This window comes from Arachis hypogaea, chromosome 4 (genome assembly GCF_003086295.3).
Source record: "Arachis hypogaea cultivar Tifrunner chromosome 4, arahy.Tifrunner.gnm2.J5K5, whole genome shotgun sequence".
NCBI lineage: Eukaryota > Viridiplantae > Streptophyta > Magnoliopsida > Fabales > Fabaceae > Arachis > Arachis hypogaea.
Genome location: NC_092039.1, coordinates 40,420,752 through 40,428,423, shown reverse-complemented (window position 1 = coordinate 40,428,423; position 7,672 = coordinate 40,420,752). Strand labels below are relative to the sequence as shown.

General features: G+C 41.0%; 1 non-coding gene across 1 annotated transcript; it reads right to left on the bottom strand.

The window, feature by feature from the left end:
* Nucleotides 1-572: 572 nt before the first annotated feature.
* LOC112798384 (small nucleolar RNA R71) lies at nucleotides 573-680 on the bottom strand. Its single transcript, XR_003199996.1, has one exon. It is a non-coding gene; the product is annotated as a small nucleolar RNA R71 (small nucleolar RNA).
* Between the last annotated feature and the right edge of the window lie 6,992 nt (nucleotides 681-7,672).

Here is a 7,672-nt window from a genome sequence, read left to right as displayed (position 1 = left end):
TCCATATTTTCTTGTTTCCTTCTCTTTCTTATGAGCAGGAGCAAGGACAAAAGCATTCTTGTTGAGGCTGATCCTGAACCTGAAAGGACCTTGAAGAGAAAGCTAAGAGAAGCCAAAGCACAACTCTCAGTAGAGAACCTAACAGAAATCTTCAAAGAAGAAGAACCTATGGCAGCCTAAAACAACAACAATGCCAACAATGCAAGGAAGGTGCTGGGTGACTTTACTGCACCTACTCCCGACTTTTATGGGAGAAGCATCTCTATCCCTGCCATTGGAGCAAACAACTTTGAGCTTAAGCCTCAATTAGTTTCTCTAATGCAACAGAATTGCAAGTTCCATGGACTTCCATTGGAAGATCCTCATCAGTTTTTAGCTGAATTCTTGCAAATCTGTGACACTGTCAAGACTAATGGGGTTGACCCTGAGGTCTACAAACTTATGCTATTCCCTTTTGCTGTAAGAGACAGAGCTAGGACATGGTTGGACTCACAACCTAAAGAAAGCTGGACTCTTGGGAAAAGCTAGTCAATGCCTTCTTGGCAAAGTTCTTTCCACCTCAAAAATTGAGTAAGCTTAGAGTGGAAGTCCAAACCTTCAGACAAAAGGAAGGAGAATCCCTCTATGAAGCTTGGGAAAGATACAAACAATTAATCAGAAAGTGTCCTTCTGATATGCTTTCTGAATGGAGCATCATAGGTATTTTCTATGATGGTCTCTCTGAACTATCCAAAATGTCTTTGGATAGCCCTACTGGAGGCTCTCTTCATCTGAAGAAGACGCCTACAGAAGCTCAAGAGCTGATTGAAATGGTTGCAAATAACCAATTCATGTACACTTCTGAAAGAAATCCTGTGAACAATGGGACTAGTCAGAAGAAAGGAGTTCTTGAGATTGACACTCTGAATGCCATATTGGCTCAGAATAGAATATTGACTCAACAAGTCAATATGATTTCTCAAAGTCTGTCTGGAATGCAAAATGCACCAAGCAGTACTAAGGAGGCTTCATCTAAAGAAGAAGCTTATGATCCTGAGAACCCTTCAATGGAAGAGGTGAATTACATAGGAGAACCCTATGGAAACACCTATAATCCCTCATGGAGAAATCATCCAAATCTCTCATGGAAGGATCAACAGAGACCTCAACAAGGTTTCAACAATAATGGTGGAAGAAATAGGTTTAGCAATAGCAAGCCTTTTCCATCATCTTCTCAGCAACAGACAGAGAGTTCTAAGCAGAATATCTCTGACTTAGCAACCATGGTCTCTGATCTAATCAAAACCACTCAAAGTTTCATGACTAAAACAAGGTCCTCCATTGGAAATTTGGAGGCACAAGTGGGTCAGCTGAGCAAGAAAATCACTGAACTCCCTCCTAGTACTCTCCCAAGCAATACAGAAGAAAATCCAAAAGGAGAATGCAAGGCCATCAACATGGCTGAATTTTGGGAGGGAGGAGAGGCAGTGAACGCCACTGAGGAAGACCTCAATGGACGTCCACTGGCCTCCAATGAGTTCCCCAATGAGGAACCATGGGAATCTGAGGCTCAAAATGAGACCATAGAGATCCCATTGGACTTACTTCTGCCATTCATGAGCTCTGATGAATATTCTTCCTCTGAAGAGGATGAGTATGTCACTAAAGAGCAAGTTGCTAAATACCTTGGAGCAATCATGAAGCTAAATGACAAGTTATTTGGAAATGAGACTTGGGAGGATGAATCCCCTTTGCTCACCAAAGAACTGGATGGCTTGTCTAGGCAGAGATTACCTCAAAAGAGACAGGATCCTGGGAAGTTTTCAATGCCTTGTACCATAGGCACCATGACCTTCAAGAAGGCCTTGTGTGACTTAGGGTCAAGTGTAAACCTCATGCCTCTCTCTGTAATGGAGAAGTTAGGAATCTCCGAGGTGCAAGCTGCAAAAATCTCACTAGAGATGGCAGACAATTCAAGAAAACAAGCCTATGGACTTGTAGAGGATGTTCTGGTAAAAGTTGAAGACCATTACATCCCTACTGATTTCATAGTCCTAGAGACTGGGAAGTGCATGGATGAGTCCATCATCCTTGGTAGACCCTTCCTAGCCACAGCAAAGGCTGTGATTGATGTTGATAGAGGAGAGTTGATCATTCAAGTGAATGAAGAATCCTTGGTGTTTAAGGCTCAAGGATATCCCTCTATCACCATGGAGAGGAAGCATGAAGAGCTCCTCTCAAAACAGAGCCAAAAAGAGCCCCCACAATCAAACTCTAAGTTTGGTGTTGGGAGGCCACAACCAAACTCTAAGTTTGGTGTTGAACCCCCACATTCAAACTCTAAGTTTGGTGTTGGGAGGTTCCAACATTGCTCTGAGCACCTGTGAGGCTCCATGAGAGTCCTCTGTCAAGCTACTGACATTAAAGAAGCGCTTGTTGGGAGGCAACCCAATGTTATATTTTATCTATTTTCTTTTGTTATTTTATGTTTTTTGTAGGTTGATGATCATGAGAAGTCACAAAATCAATGAAAAAAGCAAAAACAGAATGAAAAACAGAAAGAAAAACAGCACACCCTGGAGGAGAGCATGCTGGCGTTTAAACGCCCGTGAGGCTAGCTGTTGGGCGTTTAACGCCCAGTCTGGCACCATTCTGGGCCTTTAACGCTAGAAAGGGGCACCAGACAGGCGTTAAACGCCAGAAAAGGGCAAGAAGCTGGCGTTAAACGCCAGAAATGGGCACCAGCCCGGCGTTTAACGCCAGAAATGGCTAAAAACGCATTTTTGCATGCCATTTGGTGCAGGGATGACTTTTCCTTGACACCTCAGGATCTGTGGACCCCACAGGATCCTTACCTACCCCACCACTCTCTCTCTTCTTCACCCATTCACCTATCAAATCCCATCTTTCTCTTCACCACTCACATCCATCCTTCATAAAACCCCACCTACCTCACCATTCAAATTCAAACAACTTTCCCACCCAAACCCACCCTCAATTGACCGAACCCTACCCTTCCCCCACTCCTATATAAACCCTCCTTCACTACTTCATTTTCACACAACCTAAATACCACTTCTCCCCCCATTTGGCCGAACACAAAGCCATTCCCTTCTTCCTCATTTCTTCTTCTTCTACTATCTTCTTTCTTCTTTTGCTCGAGGACGAGCAAACCTTTTAAGTTTGGTGCGGTAACAGCATTGCTTTTTGTTTTTCCATAACCATTTATGGCATCCAAGGCCAGAGAAACCTCTAGAAAGAGGAAAGGGAAGGCAAAAGCTTCCACCTCCGAGTCATAGGAGATGGAGAGATTCATTTCAAGGGTGCATCAAGACCACTTCTATGAAGTTGTGGCCTTGAAGAAGGTGATCCCCGAGGTCCCATTTTCACTCAAAAAGAGTGAATATCTGGAGATCCGACATGAGATCCGAAGAAGAGGTTGGGAAATTCTTACCAACCCCATTCAACAAGTCGGAATCTTAATGGTTCAAGAGTTCTATGCCAATGCATGGATCACCAAGAACCATGATCAAAGTGTGAACCTGGATCCAAAGAATTGGCTTACTATGGTTCGGGGGAAATACTTGGATTTTAGTCCGGAAAGTGTAAGGTTGGCATTCAATTTGCCCATGATGCAAGGAGATGAACATCCTTACACTAGAAGGGTCAACTTTGATCAAAGGTTGGACCAAGTCCTCACAGTCATATGTGAAGAGGGCACCCAATGGAAGAGAGATTCAAGAGGGAAGCTGGTTCAATTGAGAAGGCATGACCTCAAACCCGTGGCTAGAGGATGGTTGGAGTTTATCCAACGCTCAATCATTCCCACTAGCAACCGGTCCGAAGTTACCATAGACCGGGCTATCATGATTCATAGCATCATGATTGGAGAAGAAATAGAAGTTCATGAGGTTATATCTCAAGAACTTTATAAGGTGGCGGACAAGTCCTCTACCTTGGCAAGGTTAGCCTTCCCTCATCTCATTTGTCACCTCTGTTATTCGGTTGGAGTTGACATAGAGGGAGACATACCCATTGATGAGGACAAGCCCATCACTAAGAAGAGGATGGAGCACACAAGAGATCCCACTCATCATGAGATTCCTGAGATTCCTCAAGGGATGCACTTTCCTCCACAAAACTATTGGGAGCAACTAAACACCTCCCTAGGAGAATTGAGTTCCAACATGGGACAACTAAGGGTGGAGCACCAAGAACACTCCATCATCCTCCATGAGATTAGAGAAGATCAAAAAATCATGAGAGAGGAGCAACAAAGACAAGGAAGAGACATTGAGGAGCTCAAGCACTCCATAGGATCTTCAAGAGGAAGAAGGAGCCGCCATCACTAAGGTGGACCCGTTCTTTAATCTCCTTGTTCTTTAATTTTCTGTTTTTCGAAAATTATGCTTATGTTTATCTATGTTTGTGTCTTGTGATCATTAGTGTCTTAGTGTCTATGCCTTAAAGTTATGAATGTCCTATGAATCCATTACCTTTCTTGAAAAAAAAATGTTCTTAATTGAAAAAGAGAAGAATTGCATGAATTTTGAATTTTATAACAGTTTAATTATTTTGATGTGGTGGCAATACTTTTGTTTTCTGAATGTATGCTTAAACAGTGCATATGTATCTTGAATTTGTGATTCATGAATGTTGGCTCTTGAAAGAATGATGAAAAAGGAGACATGTTACTAAGGATCTGAAAAATCATAAAAATGATTCTTGAAGCAAGAAAAAGCAGTGAATACAAAAAAAAAATTCGAAAAAAAAAGGAGAAAGAAAAAGAAAAAGAAAGAAAAAGAAAAGAAATAAAGTTGTGATCCAAGGCAAAAAGAGTGTGCTTAAGAACCCTGGACACCACTAATTGTACGCTTTTTGGCATTGTTTTTAGTATGTTTTTAGTATGATCTAGTTAGTTTTTAGTATATTTTCATTAGTTTTTAGTTAAAATTCACTTTTTTGGACTTTACTATGAGTTTGTGTGTTTTTCTGTGATTTCAGGTATTTTCTGGCTGAAATTGAGGGACCTGAGCAAAAATCTGATTCAGAGACTAAAAAGGACTGCAGATACTGTTGGATTCTGACCTCCCTGCACTCGAAGTGGATTTTCTGGAGCTACAGAAACCCAATTGGCGCGCTCTTAACGGCGTTGGAAAGTAGACATCCTGGGCTTTCCAGCAATATATGATAGTTCATACTTTGCCCAAGATTTGATGGCCCAAACCGGTGTTCAAAGTCACCCTCAGAATTCCCAGCGTTAAACGCCGGAACTGGCACCAAAGTGGGAGTTAAACGCCCAAACTGGCATAAAAGCTGGCGTTTAACTCCAAGAGGAGTCTCTACACGAAAATGCTTCAATGCTCAGCCCAAGCACACACCAAGTGGGCCCGGAAGTGGATTTTTATGTCATTTACTCATCTTTGTACACCCTAGGCTACTAGTTCTCTATAAGTAGGACCTTTCACTATTGTATTTTCATCTTTGGATCATTTTAGATCTTTTGATCATCTTCGGACATCTAGTTCTTAGATCATTGGGAGGCTGGCCTCACGGCCATGCCTAGACCTTGTTCTTATGTATTTTTCAACAGTGGAGTTTTTACACACCATAGATTAAGGTGTGGAGCTCTGCTGTACCTCGAGTATTAATGCAATTACTATTGTTCTTCTATTCAATTCCGCTTGTTCTTATTCTAAGATATCACTTGTTCTTCAACTTGATGAATGTGATGATCCGTGACACTCATCATCATTCTCACCTATGAACGTGTGACTGACAACCACCTCCATTCTACCTTCGATTGGGTGAATATCTCTTGGATTCTTGATACACGATGCATGGTTGATCGCCTGACAACCGAGTGCTCGCCTGACAACCGAGCCAGCTATTCCGTGAGATCAGAGTCTTCGTGGTATAGGCTAGAACTGATGGTGGCATTCAAGAGAATCCGGAAGGTCTAACCTTGTCTGTGGTATTCTGAGTAGGATTCAATGATTGAATGACTGTGACGTGCTTCAAACTCCTGAGGGTGGGGCGTTAGTGACAGACGCAAAAGAATCACTGGATTCTATTCCGGCCTGATCGAGAACCGACAGATGGATAGCCGTGCCGTGACAGGGTGCGTTGAACATTTCCACTGAGAGGATGGGAGGTAGCCACTGACAACGGTGAAACCCTTGCTTAAGCTTGCCATGGAAAGGAGTAAGAAGGATTGGATGAAGACAGTAGGAAAGCAGAGAGACAGAAGGGAAGGCATCTTCATACGCTTATCTGAAATTCCTACCAATGAATTACATAAGTATCTCTATCTTTATCTTTATGTTTTATTCGCATATCACCATACCCATTTGAGTTTGCCTGACTAAGATTTACAAGGTGACCATAGCTTGCTTCATACCAACAATCTCTGTGGGATCGACCCTTACTCCCGTAAGGTTTATTACTTGGACGACCCAGTACACTTGCTGGTTAGTTGTGCGAAGTTGTGTTTATGCCATGGTATTGAACACCAAGTTTTTGGATTCATTACCGGGGATTATTTGAGTTGTGAAAAGTATTGATCATAATTTCGTGCACCAAGGAGCCTTGCACGTTTGGAAGAAGAAAACAATAGGAAAGCAGAGATTCAGAAGACAGAGCATCTCCAAAACCTCAGCCTGTTCTCGATTACTGAATAACAAGTATCATTCATTCCATGCTCTTTTACTTTTTGCAAACAAAAATCATTTTTATCATTAATCTCCTGACTAAGATTTACAGGATAACCATAGCTTACTTCAAGCCGACAATCTACGTGGGATCGACCCTTACTCACGTATGGTATTACTTGGACGACCCAGTGCACTTGCTGGTTAGTTGTGCGGAATTGTGAAAGGTGTGATCACAATTTCGTGCACCAGATAGCTTTTGGAAGATTGTGCAACTTTAAATCAGAATTGTGCTTAACCGCTTTCTCTTAATTAATTGACCAAGGAATTGGCGATTAAATAAGATAGAGAGAAATTGATTTACTAAGGAATTAGAGTTTGATTGTATATGATTTGTCGTGAAAGTATGTTGCATGAATCAAAGTAAATAAACCTGAACTTTTTCTTTTCTAAAACTTAAACATCTCTGAAATCTTAACATCTCCATTCATTGTTTATTTATCTAATCATTCATAAGCATTTATTCACATACATTACTATTATTATTTCAAGACCTCATCCACTTCAAAGGTTTGTAATCTTATTAGAGATTCAATTTGAAGTTGCTTGCTCAATTCTTTAATACTCGTGGGAACTATATCTACTTACCGTGGTATTACTTGAAGTGATTCAGTGCACTTGTCAATATTAGTCCATCATGTTTTGGCTCATCAACTGGTAAAATAACTTAGCATTAAAAAGCTAGGCATCCATGAGTAACAACCGACCTTCAATGATCAAGCATCCATGCAAGGAGTAATAAAAGCAAGTTACATAACTTCATATACAACTCAGATCAAAACGAGTTGCTAAGAAGTCCAAGTACAAATAACTTGCAAAAATAACTCACCTGGAAAATTCTATAACACTTATTGCAAAAGAAAAGAGATAAGTGAATGAAGTAAAGATAAAAGTTCAAAGCATTCACTAAATTAATTGCCCACAAAATAAAATTATTCAAAAATACATAAATTCGGGCATTACAACTTAGAAGCAAGAAAAGT